General features: G+C 39.6%; 1 protein-coding gene across 6 annotated transcripts in view; it reads right to left on the reverse strand.

The window, feature by feature from the left end:
• Nucleotides 1–20,804, reverse strand: part of IGSF11 (immunoglobulin superfamily member 11) — a 200,230-nt gene that overhangs the window by 80,758 nt on the left and 98,668 nt on the right. Inside the window, exon 1 of one of the 6 annotated variants that reach the window (XM_023260194.2) lies at nucleotides 16,338–16,352. The exons of the other annotated variants lie outside the window; for them this stretch is intronic. The gene's annotated coding sequence lies outside the window, so the exon portion shown is untranslated. Of the gene's footprint in view, nucleotides 1–16,337; nucleotides 16,353–20,804 lie in introns of those variants that run through there. 6 annotated transcript variants of the gene reach the window in all.

Genomic DNA, 20,804 nt, shown 5'->3' on the forward strand with positions numbered 1-20,804 from the left:
CTGGAAGAAATACAGGTAAGAGTCAATTAAAGCACGGGAATGACTGAAGTACACCAGAGGCACTTAAGGCATGCTATGTTGTTAGGGGCAGAGAGACATTTTTCACATTATAAATTATTAGGTCAGCGTCAGTCAGATTAGCAAACTTCAGGGAGTAAAAATTCAGGAAATAAAGACCCAAAGGAAAACATCTTAGGTTTATGCATGCACATGAAAAACAGAACATCAAAAATCCAGAATTATGTCAGGCCATGTTGTTTGATCTTAATTCTGAGATGTGTTTCCTCATTTCAATAACACTGATTATCCTAAAAAGAAGTGACTGGGAGAATAAAGTAAAATAAAAGACTTGAAAGTATAGTTAGGGGATAAAGGAAATTTACCCTTTCTCCACTCACCACCTTTTTAAGCCTTCCCTGGCAAGTGAACATTTTCATGTATAAATAAAAATTGAAGAATGACATGTTTAAATTAACATGCTCCCCAAATAACATACAAACCATAAGACATTCTTAAATACTGAGGGTTACTGCAGGGGTGTTGGGTGGGGCGATGGGCTAAATGGGTGATGAGCGTTAAGGAGGTCACTTGTTGGGATGAGCACTGGGTGTTATACGTAAGTGATGAATCACTAAATCTTACTCCTGAAATTATTACACTATATTACACTGGAGCTTCTTTACACTAAATTTTGGGTTAGATTACAGATTTTTCAGTTTGTTCCTATCCTTCTCTCCAGCCCCAAATGGCCAGGACTAAATGGTCAATTATATACCTCTAAGATCTATAAACAAGAATCTAAATGCCTGACACCTCATGGTCCTCTAATCTAGAAACACAGGAAAAGCCACAATCTCTTCAAATTATATTTGTTTCAATATAAGGTTTAAATGTATTCAAACTGAAATATTAAACTATCATCCCGTTCACATATTTTCAAGTCACTCCCTTACCATTCTCTGCTTTTTCTGTTCCCCAACGTATGTATCACCTCCTAACATACTACACATTTGATTTGTTATGTTCAATGTTTATTGTCTGTCTCTCCCTGCTAAAATGGAGGCTCCATGAAGGCAAGAATCTTCACATTTTTTAGATGAGAATACTATTCGATAAATAGCTGTTAAATGAGAGGATTTCATCATCTGTGCAAATCCTGACAGTCTATAAATCTGACATTTGGAAGAAACATAGCCCGTGTGCCTGAAACATAAAGTATGGGCACAAGGCTGGACAGCTATGTCCTGGTCACTTTGGGCAGATGCCATCACTGAATTTATAAAAGCTATAGCTAAATGCTCGGGGAAGGTGGGGGCGGGTAATTCAAGGACAAATGGAACAGTTTCAGATATGCAGACCATGGTCTCACTGTCATAAACTAAAGGCAAATTAAAGAGTTCAGGAGCCCCTGGAGAACTAAATAAATTCTTTAGTAAAGAATTAACACTTTCCTCAAGTAGGGTTGGGATAAGGCATAAGTCATGCCACAATGAAATAAAGACTGAAGCCAGAAGCCTCCAGGTGTTGCTAGGACCTAGGTAAAGGTACATTACAGTGTGAAAGACATCACAAGCCTGGTCTACTCTAGCCATTTATACCAGTAACCCTCTATTGTCAACACCTCCTTTTCTTTCTGCTCCTACGCTCATTCTCAGTCCCTCGTTCCCAGTGTTTTGTTCTTTCTGCTGCTCTCTCCCGCAAGATCTCTCACCCAGGCATATGCTCCACCCCACAAAGGCAGAACTTGTCATATGCAGAGAGGCAAGCAGGCCTCTCCTGCCCACCACCATGTGCCAAGCTCAGCGGTGGCCTGGCACACATAAAATGAGTCCTGGTCTAAATAGAGTAGAGCATGGACAGCCCCTAGAACTAATTGTTCCATGCATACAGCACTGGGCACACACCCAGAAGCTAACCACACTCAACGCATCCGGGATGAATCCCCTCAAAACTGGAAAAAAATGGCTTTCTCTGTCAACTGCGTGAGCATGGTACAATTCAATAATACCAGGACTCTGACAGCAGATTTTAAAAAGAAATGAAATAAAGACCCAACTCATTTCTTTAGGCTGACTTGACTGCCCGAGTTCCCAAAGACCTAGTCCTACCACTACTCGAAATTCAAAACAAGATGGGTCATCTTGATCTCTAAAGTTTCTTCCACTTCTAAAGTTCTATGGTTTAATCACCACCAGCTTTTCTGCATCCACTACATCACAAACAACTATTCTGAGCACCGTGAAGACTATACAAGAGCAAATAGTGGTAGAAAATAATTAGAATAGTAGAGTACTACATTAGACCTTAGAGAAACAACGGGGTTTTCAGACAAGACCAACGGCATGAGCAGAGAAGCAACAGCAGAGATGAACATGAAACATTTTTAAGGCACGGAAGATGGCTAGACTAGCTGGAAATAGGATACAAGCAGATGAGCTGAGGGTGATAATGTGGGTCAGGCTCCCTTCAGGGTACCCTGAACGGCAGGATAAGAAGTCTGGTATTTTGGGCAATACAGAACCTTCATAAAAAGAATCAAAGATGAAGTAATACTTCATAAAAATGTATTTGGTGGCCAAAAGTAGGTTGAATTGGAGTAAAGACTCGAGAAATATCAGTGGGAAAAACAATGCAATAGTTGACTTATTGGGAATGTGTTATTAATAATAATGCTATTAATTCATTATTAATTATTACTAATGTCAATTGCAATGAAGACAAAGAAGGCAGAGAAGGAAACAGAGCAGGAAGAAAGAACTGTCAGCCCGTACAAGAAGCCCCTTCTAAGGGCACCTGGGTGGCTTAGTTGGTTAAGCATCCAACTCTTGATTTCAGCTCAGGTCATGGTCTTATGATTCCTGGGACCGAGCCCCATGTCGGACTCTGCACTGACAGCACAGAGCCTGTTTGGAATTCTCTCCCTCCCTCTCTCTCTCTCTGCCCCTCCCTTGCTCTCCCTCTCTCTCTCTCTCTCTCAAAATGAATAAATTAACATTGAAAAGAAGAAGAAGCCCCTTCCAGGATATGGAATGCATATTAATCCTAGGTAGGTGTGTGAAACAGCACTGTCATCCTATCCAAAGGATCCCTTAGTTTATGGTGGTTATGGTTCCTAATCCCCTTGCCCTTCTTCAGTGTTCAAATCACGTTCATGTGACTGGCTTCCCAAAAGGGTTTTGCACATCTCTGATTAACACTGCCTCTTTTCATTCCCCTTGCTCCTTTTCTCCATCCCCTCCTTCCACCCAGTTCAACGTCAAAAATCTGGAGAGAGTTTTCCACCATAATCCCCAGACCACAGAGCCCATATCCTCTCTTTCTTCTACAATCTTTTCTTTTCCATCATCTTTTGAGTTAATCTTGTTAAAAATTTACTTGTCGAGGGGCACCTGGATGGGTCAGTCGATTGAGCATCTGACTCTTGGTTTCATGTCAGGTCATGATCTCATGGTTTCGTGGGTTCAAGCCCCATGCTGGGCTCCATGCTGATGGTGCTTGAGATTCTCTGTCTCTCCTTTCTCTCTTCCCCTCCCCTACTCGTGCTGTCTCTGTCCTTCTCAAAATAAATAAATAAGCTTAATTTTTTTTTAATTTACTTGTTGAGATAGCTAGTTACCATGGTGATAAGAAGGCAACATTACAGATAATGCCCTTATTCTCTTACTAGCTTAAACACTTTTCAGTTTCCATCAGTTTACCTAAAAGATTAGGTCATTAATCTCCAGTCTTTCAAAATAAGCCTGCAAATAGCTCAACCCTCATTCCAAGACCAATATATAGTGCAAGCTTCATCCTAATTGCTCTAATTACATGAAGAACATAATGAGATACAGCAGCAGATGGCTACAGATTAAATGTGACAGAGAAGAAATGCTCCTCTCTCTCCTATTGAAGGAAGTTTGCCGTGAAAAAAATTATTTTGTTCACAAAGCCAAATCTATGTTTTAAAAATTGTTATCCCACTTTTCTATTTTCGTCAATAGTACCTTTCCTTAAAAACAAAATTTACTCATTTCATGTTGGTTTCTCTTACTATATATAACAGAGATAAATTTGTACCCCTACTGAACAAAAGAAGATGTGCTCATAAAAAGTTTTTTGTCAGAGTTTATATAATAAATCAGACGCGTCTACAAACCTGCTCTATAATCTGAAAGATGTATTCTATCAAACAGAGAATGGGGTGGGGGTGTCTTTAATTGGGGCCTAACAACAAATGGTGTATGTAAATCACTGTTAGCCCCAGCTAACAGTGTCAAACTTCCAGCCACTGTGTTAATCACTCATCACTTCAAACTCAATGTCCAAAAATAAAGTCAATATTTTGCCCTTAAAAATAAGTTTCTTTTCCCAACTTCTGTCTTCTGGCTAATGGTAATAACGGGCTCAAACCTTGGTGCTATCCTTTCAAACCCCTCATGCTATTGCTGGAACTATCAAATAGGGTCCTGTACACAGGAAATCCCTAAGTCATGACCCCTGAAATCACCAGCATCATTGAACTGCCAGGGCTCTCTGCACCTACCCCCCCCCCCCCGCCCCAGTACGTCCGAGGAGCATCTACCACTGCTGCCACGATCAGGGGGCTCCAACAAAGTCCCCATGCCACGACAGAAACTGAGTGAAAGAAAAAGGAATAAGAGTCCTGCCACTAGCGAAACAAGAGGGAGAGTCAAACTTTTCATTGCCGCCTGAAGACGGAGGGGATTCAGAACACTGGATCTATCTAGGCCACTCCATTCCCCAAAGTGATAAGCCTCTTACTTCATTCCTAATATCACCTCTCTCCAGATTATTAGTGTGTATCAATGTTCCTACTGTCATGACACTCCACAGTAGACCAGGAGAGATAAAAAAATCAAAAATCGTAGGAGGGTCTATGCTTCCCCCACACACACAATGTAAAACTCCAATGTCGTATCAGAAAATATTCTCTGTAGAAAAGAATAGTCACTGAATTTTATCAGCTGCTCCAACGCAGCACTGCACAATCTTTTTGTTGTTGTTAAAAAAATTTAGGAAACATCTGTTTGCATGTTCTTATGTTCTCAAAGGCAGACATTAGGGTAATACAATATATATGTGACCACTGATCCAGTAATGCTATAGGTCAAATATTTTTTCACACATCAATTTCCATTAATAAATGAAGTTGTTCTGCTTAGACCTCTAAGGAAGTCACCTCTAAATACTTGGCCTGTATTTTTTTTCTTACACTTTATTCTAGTATTTCTTAGCCCATCTTCATTATGACTTAATCTGAGAAATACATAAAGGATTGATAACTGAAAAGAGGAAAATGATACAGAAATCATTTTGAGAAGCCCTAGTTATTGGTGGCAAGTGTTTGAAGATACTTGAAAACTTGTCCCAAAAACCAAATCCATTTACCATTTGGTGTGTCATGCCAGGGAAGCAGAGAAACTACCAGAACAACGGTTGGCAACATTTTGCCACTGGGCAGGTTTCACCTCAAGGGTCACTTCACCATGTTTATGGATGGCCCATGTTTTATCCCCAGCCTTCATGTAATTCATTCACTAATAAAATTATTAATCACTATTCCAGAATATACCTGCTTTAAGTTTAACAAGATAGATGAAGGTTTTTTAAAAATTTTTTCTATTGTAAGATATGGGGCAAGAAAAAGAAGGGTAATGAATTGTATCACCCAGACATGAGTTTATATGAAATCCCTTCCAAAAAGAAAAATTAATATCCCTGCCCCAACCCTGTTTGTTTCCTTAATAAAATCCTCTCTTCTCTCCTCCTTAATAATCTTCATTAAAAAGACCTCTGCTAAACTGACCACTCAACAGTTTCTTCCATTTGGTGTTGGTGTTCGTCTCATCAATAATAATAGCCATATTACATTAACCCATACAGGCTAGATTATACCTTGGCAGCAAATCAACTCTGAAATCTCAGCAGCTTTATACAAAGTCTATTTCATGTTCACACAATATCCTCTATGGAACTGGAAGCTCTCTTCCAAACAGTGACTCAGGATTTGGTCACGTATCATCTTGTGATTCGCTCATCTCAACATGTGGGTCTCCACAATCCATCACTCTCACTTACAGTCTACCAGTTAGAACACATATGTGGCTCCAACCTAACTGCAAAGAATGCAGGAAAATGAAGCTTCGATCTGGCTCCAAAGAGGAAAACAGGGGGTCTGGGTGGCTCAGTCTATTAAGCATCCAACTCTCAATTTCAGCTCAGCTCATGATCTCAAGGTTGTGAGATCAAACCCCACATTGGGCTCCATGCCAGACATTGAGCCTGCTTAAGATTCTCCCTCTCCCTCTCTCTCTGCCTTTCCCCCACTCACATCCATGCTCTCTCAAAAAAAAAAAAGAGAGGAAAATAAAACACAACCAGATTAACAAGTAGCATGGTCTTTGTCATAGGAACTACTTACTACATGCCTAATTAACTACTATGCACCTAGAAGTCTCTATATATATTAACATCTTTAATATCTACAACTGTCCATAAGATAGCTACTATTATTATTACCCCACTTTTATAAATGAAGAAATCGAGGTCCAAAGAAGTAACTTACCTAAGTTAATAAGTGACCTAGCTGGGATTCAGCAGTGTACCCAGAATGCACTATGAGACACTGCTTCTCAATATGCAAGACACAATGCTAGGCAGTGTTAAGGATATTGGTCTTCAAATACCTGCAGGGCTATCACATGAAAGAAGTATTTACATCTATTCTGTAAGTCATGAGAAGACAAAATAAAAGGCAGTACTAAGAGAAAAATTAAAGTGAAGGACAGTATTATTGAGGGTTTAGGATAAGCCAATGCACTGGTCTAGATCCATCCAAGCACTCCCACAGGGTGGGTGTTGTTATTCCAGTTATACACATGAGAGAAACAGACTCTGAATTTCTCTGAGAGAAACTCAGAGAAATTAAGTAGCCTGGCTAGGATATTGGCAGAGCCAGGACTGAAACCCACATCAAACTGGCTTCCAAACCTAAGCAATCTTCCACTGTATTCAATACTGCGTAGAGACAGTAGATACAATCTCAGTCTACAAATCACATGGTCAAGAAATGTAACTGTTTTTTAAATTTTTTTTCTGTGACTAAACTTTATTTCATTTGTGACCCCCATTTAACTGAGGCAGAAACCTGATCTTTGCACTTCTGCTCTGATGTCTCAGGGAGAAGTCAACGTACCTCTAGAATTCATCAAACCTTCCTAAACGTTTCTTGCAAGCACAATGCCAATACCTACACTCTCTCAACTGACTCTCCTTCCTCAAATAGTCTACAAAATTGTTTTTCCTGACTTTTCCAAATTGTTTTATACACACACCCAGACTTTGTAATTTTTAAAATTCAAAAACTAGACACTTGCCTCTTCTCTGCATTCTGCTGAGATGTCTCTTTCCTCCCCTGATAACCAGAAAAAGTAAAACTGTCAGAGGGCAGCAGGAAATACGAGGAACAGAAAGCATGTGGTTAACATATCACAATATCACCCTGTTACATAAAGGAGGCCTTTTGATAATTAAATAAGCTGTATGAGACAGTGAACTTCCCTGTACAAAAATTATTTAAGGAAAGGGTGGTCAGTCATGTGGCTAGAATAATATAGGAGTTTAGCAGGTATATTCTGGGTGGGTGGGGGGAGTGTTGTGCTTAGACCTAGAATATTTTTTACCTTAAAGGAGGGAAGGAGGAAAGGAGGAAGGGAGGGAGGGATGGAAAAACAAAACAAAAAAAAGACACACTTATAATTTCGAGGAAGCCAGAAAAGAATCAGTGATTTTCTATGTATAGTCAAAGGGAAGAGGTAGGAAGGGACCGATTACCATAAAGCACAATACTGACGTGAGAATAATTGAGGAAAATATGTACAGACCACAAAGGAACAGAATGAGAATATCCAAGAATGTGATTTCCTAAGATCTTCTGAAATAAGATGAAGTCTGTCCTCCTAGCTGAGGAAAGGTAAAGGAATGGTAAGGGGAAAGGTGATGGTGTGGAAGATTATCTAAAGAAATTCGAAGCTGCAAGAACTTTATCTGAATACTGTCACTCAAGTAACACCTTGATTCTAATCTAAACCTGCAGAGCCTCCAGGAGAAGGCAGGCTGTGCCAAGGGAAAAGACAAAAAGCCACTGTGGCTGAGACATTTACATTTCTCCGGTTATAGCCTAGGGAATACATCCTGATTTTTCTAATAATTTTCTCTAAACTTTTGTCTGAGAGCTAATAATAATAATAATAATAATAATAAATTACTTTGAAGCACTCCCAGAGGCATCGGAAGATATGCCGTGCCACATTAAAATGCAACTAGGAGTCATGTAAAGTATCACATTAAAATGTAATACCCTTCAAAATTCAATCTTATTTAATTTCAAAGCAGTATTTCAAACCAAAAGGCACTATGGGAATTGAGAGAGAATAAGGAGATAACAGTATTCTATCTCAATTTAGGAAAGAATTGAGATAGAAAGGGAGGTGGTAATCTACCAGGCATTTTTAACGACAGATCCATTTGTGATATATTATAAATTTCTGTCCCTCTGTCACAATGCAAGGACAAAGGGACCATTTTACTTTTTGCTTCCTGTGTAACTATTAACAATTAAGTTTAACATGAAAAGCTACACTGCTGGTGCTGACCTCCTTTAAGCCCTAGACCCATATATTGAATTGCTTACTGGTCTTCTTCCCCTTGGACCACGTTCCTCAAGCAGAACAAATTCAATTTGTCCAAAACTGGATTGATCATCTTCTCCCAAAGTTGGATCTTCTTCCTTTATTCTCCATTCCAATGCATCCAAGAACATAGACATTCACCCAGGACATGTTTAGCATCCTTTAAAACAAGGAAAGTTTACCTCCTACATTGCTTACCCGCTAAATTGGTGGTCTCCTCTTTAACTCTTCTGCCATTTGTTCCTTCTGTTCTGGCCCCTCATCATTTCTCCTCTGATGCACCGGCCTCTTAGTATACCTGCCCCTGTTTCACCTTGTCTTCCTCCAGTACATTCTGTGCACCACCAGCCCCAGAGGGCACTTCCAACAAGCAAATGTGCTTATACTCCACCCTAGAATAGATCCTTGGGATGAATGGACCTCACTCTCCCATAAGGGATAAACCAACTTTCTCAGCAGGACTCAAAGGCCTTCCATGAGCCACCATTCATAGCTTCCCCTTCCACCACCAGCAGGTCACACACACAACTGCTACAATGAAGCACACCTGAGCACCCAGCTGCACTCCCTGTGCCACTTTATGCTTTTTTGTCTTTCTTTGTGCAGTTCTCTCTTTAACAAGCCATAGTTCAAAAACCCATTCCCTAAGGGACTCCTCCCTGACTCTTCCCCTCCTCTCACTTCTGGACAAAGTGTCTTCCCCCTGTATTTACACAGCAAAGCAGCCCTGACTCCACAGCACCTACCACACCCTACTGACTGTCCGCTTGCCTCAGACTACCAGTAGCTCAAGGAAGCGGTATTCACCTCCACTCACAGTGCCTAGTACACAAGAAATGTTCACTGAACTAACTTCTTTTTTCATCAAGTGACTCGATTTTTACTTGATTCTATTTATAACATTTTCTTCCTGTTTTCAATACAGTACAAGTGAGAGATTTACAGTAAGTAATATTTTGTATGCTCAACTTAACAGGAAAACAGAAAGGAACCTTTACTAAAGCTTTCCCCAGGTCAGTAGCATACCATGCCGAGTATACACTTTCACATGATACTCAATGTTTAAAGTTGCTATGTAAGTTAAGCAGAGGCAGTATCTTGTTTTTACAGAGAAGAGAGGATAATAAACTTTCACAAAGTTACACAGCTCAAAAGTGGAGGGGTCAATATTGGAATACAGGTTTTATGCCAACTTAATAGTGCTCCTCCCGTTGAGAGAGAACACAAGTATTCAACAGAAAGAAAAGAAATCCAAAAACTGAAAAAGGAGAAAATGTTCTAAGTTCTCCTCCAGTCTCACAATTTTGTCTTTTCTCCACATGTCTCAATTGGATGGGTGACTCTGGGTAATGGGGGTCATTGTAAGACCATGGCTACTATCACTTAGAACACCGTGTTAGGGAATGCTAGGGTTAGCAGTTCAATAAACTTATGCATTAATTAGTTTCGTTCCACGAGACATCCAGCCACTAAACTTCTAACCCTTGCAAACCATCTCGCAATCACATGGACTAGGAAAACGTGTAAGCGGCTCAGTTTTAATCCACCACCACCATTACAAATACAATTCAAAGTACCAACCTCCCTAATGGTGCCTGCACACTGGTACATGAAAGCTATCACAGAGGCTCGAAGCTCAGCTCTGCAAACAGAATGCACAATGGAATGCCTGACTAGAAAAGCTAAGTTGGGGGGGGGGGGCATTTCATATTTCATATTTCATTCCAGGCGGTGAGGACTTTCCTCCTTCAGCAAATGGGTGAGGACGAGCTGCCTCTCACACTGTGCCCACACCACGCACACCCTAGCCTGGGGACATTCTGAGGCAGACTATGGATACTAAGGAATGTGAGCTTAATGTAGAAGTTATGGCTCCAAGCAAAGACTACAACAAGACCACTGCCCCCACTTCTGCAAGTCCTGCCCGGTAGCATGGTGTCATAAAATATACTTGGCCTACTCAGCAGAGGTAATACAGCCCCAGTAAAGATTGCAACTGCTACTAAACAATGTCTGTAGTGGGAAGAACCAAAAAAGCTACAATCCAAGGACACCAGGCAGAGATCCCAACAACAAGAGCCTTGAAAAAGACAAGGAAGAAAAAATGTAGCAGCAACTTGCTGGGCATGTGACTTAAGACTCTTGGCAGGCTGCCTTGCTGGGCTGGACAGAATGTGGGCAGAGAATTCCATCTTTCTCCCCGCTGCCAGAGGCCAAGAAGGCCCAGACAGAGGAATACCAAGTCAGATCCTTCATCAGGCTAATAATCAATGAGAACTTCCCGAGGAAAACAATGAATGAATAACCACAACTCTCATGTTTTACACATGCATGTGACTAATCTGCATTACTCTAATGGGTTTAGGACTTCCACAACTTGAAACAGTTCTGTAATATATTAATTAGGTATCAAATATACAACCAATGCAAGGGTTCACACCTGGCAAGCAGGTTGCTGCACAAAGCTCTGAAGCAAAAACAAAGAACAGAGTTCAGCTTAACATGTCACCCACCAACATTAATAGGGCATGAATTGAGACACTGGGCCAAGATCAGCTAATACAAAGACGAATAGGATGTCTTTGAGGAAGCTACAGTATTCTAGGGGACGTGGGAGGAAAAAGCAAAGAGAATGTCAATAAAATAAGGCAACTGCTGGCACAGGATGTATAGGGTAGTATATGAAGACCACCACTCAGAGTTAAAAGACCAAAAGCGAAGCAAGCAAACATCAACCCCCACAAGGACCAAAGGGAAGAGTTACAAAAAAAAACCCTAGAAATAATCTAATCTGGATTTTCGAATGAGGACCCAAGTTACAAAAGGTGTATGACTTGTCCAGCGTCATGCGGTCAAGAGCAAAGCCTAGGCTGGAACTCAGGTTTCCAGTGCTTTCTACCACAGCAGGTGGGGAGGGGAGTTCCAGGCTTCTGAAGCTAGATGAATACAACTTCAAAAATGCAGATTCTAGGGGTACCTGGGTGGCTCAGTTGGTTAGGCATCCAACTCTTAACTTTGGCTCAGGTCATGATCTCACGGTTCATGAGTCAAGCCCCACACTGGGCTCTGTGCTGACAACGCACATTCATATTCTCTCTCTCTCTCTCTCTCCCTCCCTCCCTCCCTCCCTCTTTCTGCCCCTCTCCCACTTGTGTTCTCTCTCTCTCAAAAATAAAAAAAGAAGCATCTTTTAAAATGTAGATTCTAAAGACAACTTGACTAAAGCACTGTGAATAAGAATGAAGGGAGGGATGTGAGGGCTGGATCTCCTCAGAGAGGGGAGACCTGGAAGACAAGGGCATCTGCATGTGGTATGTCACTAAAATCAGAAAAATTAGAAGCATTTCATTTTTAACTGGCCATAAACATTCTCCTCAAAGCAACTATTTGCTAACAGGCTGCTTCAGTGGTGTTACTAGTTTACTCCTCCCCTATTGCAGACAGTATTTTATCACTTATGCTGAGACTACAGGGATGTTTTGCACACAAGATTTCTTAGAGACTGTGTATCAAACACAACTGCATCTACCTGAGAGTCTGCAAGCCTTTTCCTCAGCAGAACTTCTCTATGACATCATGAAGTTCAAAGCAATACCCGCATAAGCTAATATAAAGCTCTACCCAAGTTACTCTGCAAACCAAAATGCAAGCCAGTTGTCATTACAAGGTAAAGAGATCAATGCTACACTTAATTTATTCAGCAAAATTTACTGATTAATTCTGTGCCATGCACACTAATTTTAAAACCTTATAATCTTAAAGGTTATAAGGTGGGGAGGTTAGGAGACAAAGGATAAGAAGGCATACAAAGGAAAATACAAGAAAATTAAGATAAATAAGACACAGTCCCTGTCTAGTGAGAAAAGTAAATGTCATACATGCAAAAACTATACAATAGTTTGATAAATGTTATAAAGCAATGCTATTCAAAATGTGGCCTGTGGACACATGCCAACCCCTGAATTGTTTGTTGTCGGTCTACAAGAAAATAGCAAGTTCAGAAATGGAGAGTAAACATTTAGAAAACTTTATAGCAATTTCTTTTTTTTTTTTTTAATTTAAATTCAATACAGTGTAGTATTGGTTTCAGGAGAATTTAGTGATTTGTCATTTGCATACAACATGGATGGACATTTGAGCTCTTTCCATAATTTGGCTATTGTTTTTCGGGGGGAGGCAGATTTAAAATCCTCATGTTTTTTTTATTTTTTTAATATAATTATTGTCAAATTGGTTTCCATACAACACCCAGTGCTCATCCCAACAGGTGCCCTCCTCAATGCCCATCACCCACTTTCCTCTCTCCCCCACCCCCTATCAACCCTCTCAGTTTGTTCTCAGCATTTAAGAGTCTCTTATGGTTTGCCTCCTTCCCTCTCTGTAACTTTTTTCACCCCCTTCACCTCTCCCACCCCTGCCATCTTCTGTTGAGTTTCTCAGGATCCACATATGAGTGAAAATATATGGTATCTTTCTCTGCTTGACTTATTTCACTTAGCATAACACTCTCCACCTCCATCCATGTTGCTACAAATGGTCAGATTTCATTCTTTCTCATTGCCAAGTAGTATTCCATTGTGTATATAAACCACATCTTCTTTATCCATTCGTCCGTTGATGGACATTTAGGCTCTTTCCATAATTTGGCTATTGTTGAAAGTGCTGCTATAAAACCTTTATAGCAATTTACCAGTAATTTTAGGTCTGTTGAATCTAGTCATTTATAAATGAGGCTTCTATTTTGTATGTCTTTTTTACATTTCATTTTTCTAGTATTTCATTTTTATTACACTTTTTACAAAATGTCAGCCCACAAATAGTTTGAGAAGTAATGCAATAAAGTGACATACCGCTAGCACTACATGCTGTCCTACACATATGATATGAGCACAGATGAGGAGAAAAACTTGTGAGATTTAACAGTGGCTCCAGAGAGGAGATAACCTTTAAGCTATAAGGGATAAGTGGGGGTTAACCAGAGACAGTGAGAAGGGAAATGCATTCTAGGTGAAGGAAGAGCATCTGAAAAAGCTTGGGGGTCATAAAAGTGGATGGCATGTTTGGAGCATAAACTTTGAGGCATAGTAATAAACAGTGTAAGTGCAGGAAGTTAAGCTACAAAGAAATTGCAAGAGACTTGCATGACTTTAACGTTTAGCTTTGGGCTTTTTACCTAAAACACAAGAGGGAACCACTGAACATTTTTATTACCCAGAGAAGGCTGTATTTGTATCTTCATTCAAGTTATTCTGGCAGCAGTATGGTAGATAGATTTGAAGGGAGACAGAACAGAAGGAGGGGCAGATACCAGTTATGAACATACTGGAATAATCTAGGTGTGAAGTAAAGAGAAGCTGCATTATATCAAGGAAAACAGGCAAGAAAGAATGGCTTAGAGAAATGTTTCAAAGGTAGGAATGTATAGTATTCCTCGCTTACCAATAGGTATCAAAATCTACAATTAGACAGTTGTTCATTTAATTCAATAGGTGGTCTGATTATACAAGAGGGAGAGCAGTAGGAACAAGGATGAGTGGGTTACTGAAAGGAGAGAGATCAGGATGAAATGGGAAATTCTAGAATGAAAATGTGAAAGTTCACTAAATACAAGTATGAGGTGTGTGCTGCTGAGAAACGGGAGGTATCTGGGGTGAAATGTGAAATTCTAGAATGATATTGGGCCTTGATAACACACACACACACACACACACACACACACACACACACAGAGAGAGAGAGAGAGAGAGAGAGAGAGAACAAGGAAAGAGGTATAGCCAACACATTTGTTTTGCACACTCCATGTAGAAAGCAGTATTTTAGACACCATGAGAGATAAAAAGAGAATAGAGAGATAAAAAAATACAAACAGTTCTTTCACTACTGACCCCAGGACAACTCTAGGGTCTCCTGAAACCCCCTAGTTAGTTCTGGACCACAGCTGACCTGAGGTACTTAACTCAGTAAGTATCAAACCAAGACTCATCTTCAATCCAGAGAATCCTATGGGTTCAGGGAATCTCTAAAGGGAGGTGGGGGGAGGCGGTATAAGACAAGTGTGTGTGGTACTGCCGGCAGGGAAGGAGGTTTCTTGCCTGGAAGAAATTAATATGCCGTGAAATGTCACTAGGGAAAATGTGAGTCCCTCAAATGAAAACTGTTGAGTCAGCCAGAGCCTCTGGAGCTCCCAGTCTTCAGAGACCCAGAGATAAGCTTCTCCCTAGAATAGCTTCTCCCTCTCACAGATTTAGTGAGTCCCTGAAACTCAGTGACTCTTGAGAGAAAGCAACAGTGGAAGGGAGTGTGGCGCAAGCATATACCATTTTTCATGGAATATTGGGAAAAAAGTAAGCCTGTGGTTAGATGTAGTCAGAAACAAATCAAATACTGTTCTATCATGGGTATTTATACCCCTCTTTTGCCACAATTAACACACATGGGGATTACCACTTATCATAACACTGTCGTCCTCTTGTTGTGGGACAGGCCCAGTCTCCATGTTATGGTGGTCTGATTGTGTTTTATCAGGCTCTATAATAAGTGCCTGCTATATTTCAGGGCACATGATTTTACCAAAGGATACAATAGACTTAGCTTTATATCAACTTCTACTTCATTCTGGTCATGAACTAGGACAAAGAGCCCCTTGTGTATCTTTACAGCTGTATCTATACAAGTGAAATTCAGCAATTAACCTGTGAATTTAATCTAATTATTCAACAAGTATACAAGATTAAACAGTTTAATTTACCTAAAGAGTAATAAGCTTTTAATCTACGATCATCAGCTGCCACTTCATTTTAGTTTATAAAACATAATGTTGCCCATGTCTTTGTAAAGTGGCATTGGATATAAGACAAATGTTCACATATAAGAGAACATAAAACTATCTCCAAACAGCATTAATTGCCATCTTGTTATCAGAAATGAACAAATTCTCAATCAGTGCTTACCCATCTGCAAGACACTTTTGGGAATCAACAGAAAACAAAAAGATCTAATTATCCACAAGGTCTGGAAAAGACAGAAAACAGAATCACTTAATACCAACAGTGTATGGAGGTAAGCAAAGGAGAAGCTCTCCATTCAAAATGTCCAGGATCCTCTGCAAGCCCTGTACAATGCACCAGCATGGAGACTGATGAATAAGCTTCATTGATAATAGTGACTACGTCACGGCTGGCTGAACATTCAGTCCACAAACAGAAGGCTTCTTGTATTTGCTCAAATCAACCATAGGAAAGTTTTAGCCAAAAGACTGTTATATTCAAATGGAAATCAGTACTTTCCAGCAAGAAAGGACAATTAGCAATTCCTTAAACTGGCACTCAGAGGAAGAGCAGGGAAATGTACCAAAAACAATCACAAACAACCTATATTCCAAAATGTGAAGTAAGTAAGAAAGACTACCACGGTTAGCATTTTGAAAACTGCACACAGCAGACCTAAGTCTGTATATTACAGGTCTCAAATCATCAACCCACTGGTAAACTTCACCCAAATACTACCCTTTTGTAAAGTGCTTATTCCATACAAGTTAAAACCATAGTCTGAGATTCCAGGGCATAGTTAATTTAAGTGGTGTTCCCTGAACATTAAGTAAAAAAGCACAAAACCTGTTTGTACATTCGAAAAGCCTTTACTCACCAGATTAACAGATTCTAGCAAATACCTTTCCAAGATTGGCAGGACAAATAGCCACCATCCTCATCCCCATTTCCAAGCACACATCAGTTTTGGCCTATTTGACCTATGGATAGGGTGTTGTGAGTCTGATCCTGGGGGCTATAACAAGTCCACGGGCTCCCAAACAAGTTACGATTGAACTTTAAAAAATTCAGGGGAAAAAGACAGGCTCAAGAAATTGCACCAGAGTTAATCAATGATTTTTTAAACATGATACCAAAAGCACAAACAACAAGAGAAAAAAACTGATAAATTAAACTGGGTCAAAATTAAAACCTTTGTGCTTCAAATGATACCATCAAGAAAGTGAAAAGACAACCAACAGAATGAGAGAAAATTGTAAATCATATGTCTGATGAGAGGTACAAATCTTTAATTTTAATAATAAAAAGACAACCCAATTAAAAATGGATAAAGGGCAGGGTGCCTGGGTGGCTCAGCTGGTTAAGCATGAGACTCAGTTTTGGCTCAAGTCACAATGTCACAATTTTGTGAGTTCGAGCACTTCATTGGGCTCTGTGCTACAGTGCTTGGGATTCTCTCTTCCTCTCTCTCTGCCCCTCCCCCATTCATACTGTCTCTCTCTCTCAAAATAAATAAACTTAAAAAAACTTTTTAATGGACAAAGGGTTTATGAATAAGACATTTCTCCTAAGAAAATATATGAATGGCCAATAAACATATGAAATGATATTCACCATTATTAGTTATTAGGAAAATGCAAATCTACAATGAGATATCACTTCAAACCCGCTAAAATGGCAAAATAAAAAGACAATAACAAGTGCTGGGGAGAATGTGGAGAAATGGTGTGGCCACTTTGGAAAATAGTTTGGCAGTTAAACAGAGGACTACAAGATCCAGCAATTCCATTCCTAGGTATATATCCAAGAAAAATGAAAACACATCCACTCAGAAACCTGTACATAAATGTTCATAGCAGTATTCATGACAGCCAAAAAATAGAAAATCCAAAGGTCCACCAACTGACAAATGGATAAACAGAAATTTGTACATCCATGCATGTAATATTATTCAATGATAAAAAAGCATGCTAAAACATGGATGAATTTCAGAAACATGCTAAGTGAAAGAAGCCAGTCACAAAAGACTACATATTATATGATTCCATTGATAAGAGATGTCCAGAACAGGAAACTCTATAGAGGTTGCCAACATTCTGAAGGGATGGGAGAGACTGGAGAGTGACCAAATGGGTACAAGTTTTCTTTCTAGAGGGATAAAAACATTCTAAAGTCAGATTATAGTGAAGAATATACAAATCTGTATACTGAAAACCATCAAATTACACACTTTAAATGGGTAGATTTTATGGTATGTAAATTATATCTCAATAAAGCTGGTATTTTTTAATCGTGCCAAACTGCAAACCTTTATGCACTCCTAAAGGCTGTCCTTCAAGCTACCTGATACCAAATTGGTCAAAGTATACCTGAAGTAGAGCAATTATACTCACATCAATCTGTGTTTATAACCCAAGCACTGTCTAGAATTGGACTGGCTCTGAGAGCAACACAGAACCCAATATATACATTTCAAACACTTTGAATTTCTATTAATTACCAAAGCCTCGCAACACTTGCTACCAACTTTGGCTCCATTTACTTCAGTAAACAATGACTGAAGCCCACCACAGGCCAACAACTATGTTTAGAATACAAAGACAAAAGATATAGTAGGCCCAACCCCCAAGGAGTTCATAACCTGTTAAGTCTAAGACAGAGAAGTAGGCACATGATTCAAGTTCAGGGCTCTATGTGCAAATTACGGGGATGAGCATGGGGCAGAGAAATAGAACAGAGAAGACAGTGATTTCATCTGGAGATGACACACAAATGATTCACACGAACAGTGACACCTGAGCAGGGCTTCAGAGGCTAGGTAAACAGGAAGAGAATGACGTGGGAAAGGGGATGGAAGGAAAGCAAACCACACTGAAGGCAATGCAAAGAAAAGATGTATGAAATAACAAAGCAGCTTGAAGGACTGAAAGAAATTAGGAAAAAAAAGAGTGAGACAAGTCATGATGAGACATGTCAGATGATGGCCAGGGTGAAGAGGACACTGACAAAAGGAAGTGTACAAGGGACACCTGACTTTCCTAAAGATAGTTCAAACATGAACTCTTGCCCCTCTGCCCCAGACCTGTTCCCCAGTGTCCAGTTCTATCATCTCCGACTAATGCTGGTGCTTGAGCCAGAAACCTGGGAATCACCTTTGACACCTGCTCCCCCAAGCCCCCCACATTTAATCTATCAATCACCAGTGCCACTGATTCTAATTCCAAAATCTGTTCCATTCATCCACCACTCCCTCCCTATTCACCAGCACTGTACTTGATTTCTCCAACAGCCTCTTCATCAGTCTCCCTGCCACCATCCTTAATTCACTCGAATTCATTCTACACACAGAGATGATCTTTTCAAAGTGCCAAACCTTCATTAAATCCCCACTGCACTAAAGTCTAAAGATGGGGAACGTACCTTGTTTTATTCACTTTGGGATACTCAGTGCCTAGTACATTGAAAGAATGAAAGAGAGAGGATCAGGTCTGCGGCAAGATGTTGAGTACAGGCCTACTCGGTTTGAGCTGTCTAGGAATGTCCAAGTAGTTACCTTGCTGGCAACTGGCAATATGTGCCTGGATCCCAAATGACATTTGGCTTCACTATTTCAAGACTAACATAGGCAGAATTACCTAGTAAACAGGACTAAGACTATTTTAGATAATCATGAACTAAGTTAATAAAGCTTGAAGCAAGCTCAGCTTCTTAGGAAAGATTAAAGTATCTCTCTAATCTGAAATTCCGCAGTTCTGGGTCAGGTGTAGGTTAGCATTTCAAGGACAACAGAAAACACAGATCTGGCACTAGATTAATGGTGGGATTTTTACAAGGAACAATCTGGTAGCAAAGCCTATGATTTGGCCACTTCCTTCAAACTATTTACCCAATGTTTCTGCCCCCCTGTTCCCTGTGTCCTTACCAATTCCCAAATGGCTTCTCTGTCATTCATTATAAATAATTCCTGACTCTCAGACAGTACACCTGGGGTGGTACCCAGAAGTACATATTCTGATAACGACACCAGGCAATGTCTCAGTCTGGGGATGCCACTAAGTTAACAGCTTAGAGAACAGATACAAAGCTTATCTTCCTTCCTCTCTCCCACTGACCCTGGAGAGCTACCTTTGAATGTGGGTGCTGTAAGGATTTTCAGAAATAATTAAATTATAATTTACTGTGGTGGGATTCCCATGGCACTGTGCAAAGCATTTAATATAAAGTACTGTACATGACAAATAAATGCAAAGAGCTTCCAGAGAGTTTCTAATAAGTAACAATTGCTTTTCCAAATGCAGATATAGAATCCACTGATTACAGCCTCCAATATCCTTTCTTTCTCCTTAACTTTCCCCAATATCAGTGTTTGTTAACTACTATATACAAACCTTTCAAGTTCAATGAGATCATGATAGCATCTATCTCTACATCACTTTTTAAATCAATATATTAAATAATTATTCAATTGTCTTAACTTTTAAAATAGAACATTTTGAGGGGCACCCGGGTGGTTCAGTCAGTTAAGCGTCTGACTCTTGGTTTTGACTCAGGTCATGATCTCACAGTTCTTCCTGAGTCAGAGCCCTGCATCGGGCTTGTGCTGACAGCACAAAGCTTGCTTGGGATTCTGTCTCTCCCTCTCCGCCCCTCCTCTCTCTCACTCTCAAAATAAATAAAACGTTTAAAAAATAAAAAGTAAAACAGCACATTTTGAGAACTTCTGTCTATATATCCAAGGAGCATGTACAACAGTTAGTAATGTAAAATTAGTCAGCTTGTGATCCTGTCAGTTGTTTTCTATTCAGGTGATCACAGGCAACAGCCTGGTGGATTTGGTAGTCTTAGGTTTTAAACTCCTTTATGTTTAGTCATATGTCATTTACTTTGTATCTGTAAAGGACCACTGGTTAAAAACAGAATATAAGAGTTATTGAAATATGGAATATTGAGATATTGAAATATAAATAAAGAACACAAACATTAAATCCTACAACTTTAACTAATGACGATTTTTACCAGCTCTGGATATTGCATCACCTGATCAAATTTCTTACATCTTACAAAAAAAAAGTCTCCAATACTTTAAAATCCAATGGGAAAAAAAAGGGAAAATATGGAAAATATAACATCACAATTGGCTTTTCTTTTACAGGGAATAAGATTGCCTCCATTATGTGTTATTTGCCAGAAAAGTACTTATGAATAGCAATTTGAAAATTTTTATCTATTAGTGTATTTTAGAAGAAAATCTCAAAATACATTTTTAAAAATAAGACAGAATACCAGACTTGCAACCACTGAGTGATAAACTAAGGTTATTATTTATTTTTGATGTCTTGACACA

Source organism: Felis catus, chromosome C2 (assembly GCF_018350175.1).
Source record: "Felis catus isolate Fca126 chromosome C2, F.catus_Fca126_mat1.0, whole genome shotgun sequence".
NCBI lineage: Eukaryota > Metazoa > Chordata > Mammalia > Carnivora > Felidae > Felis > Felis catus.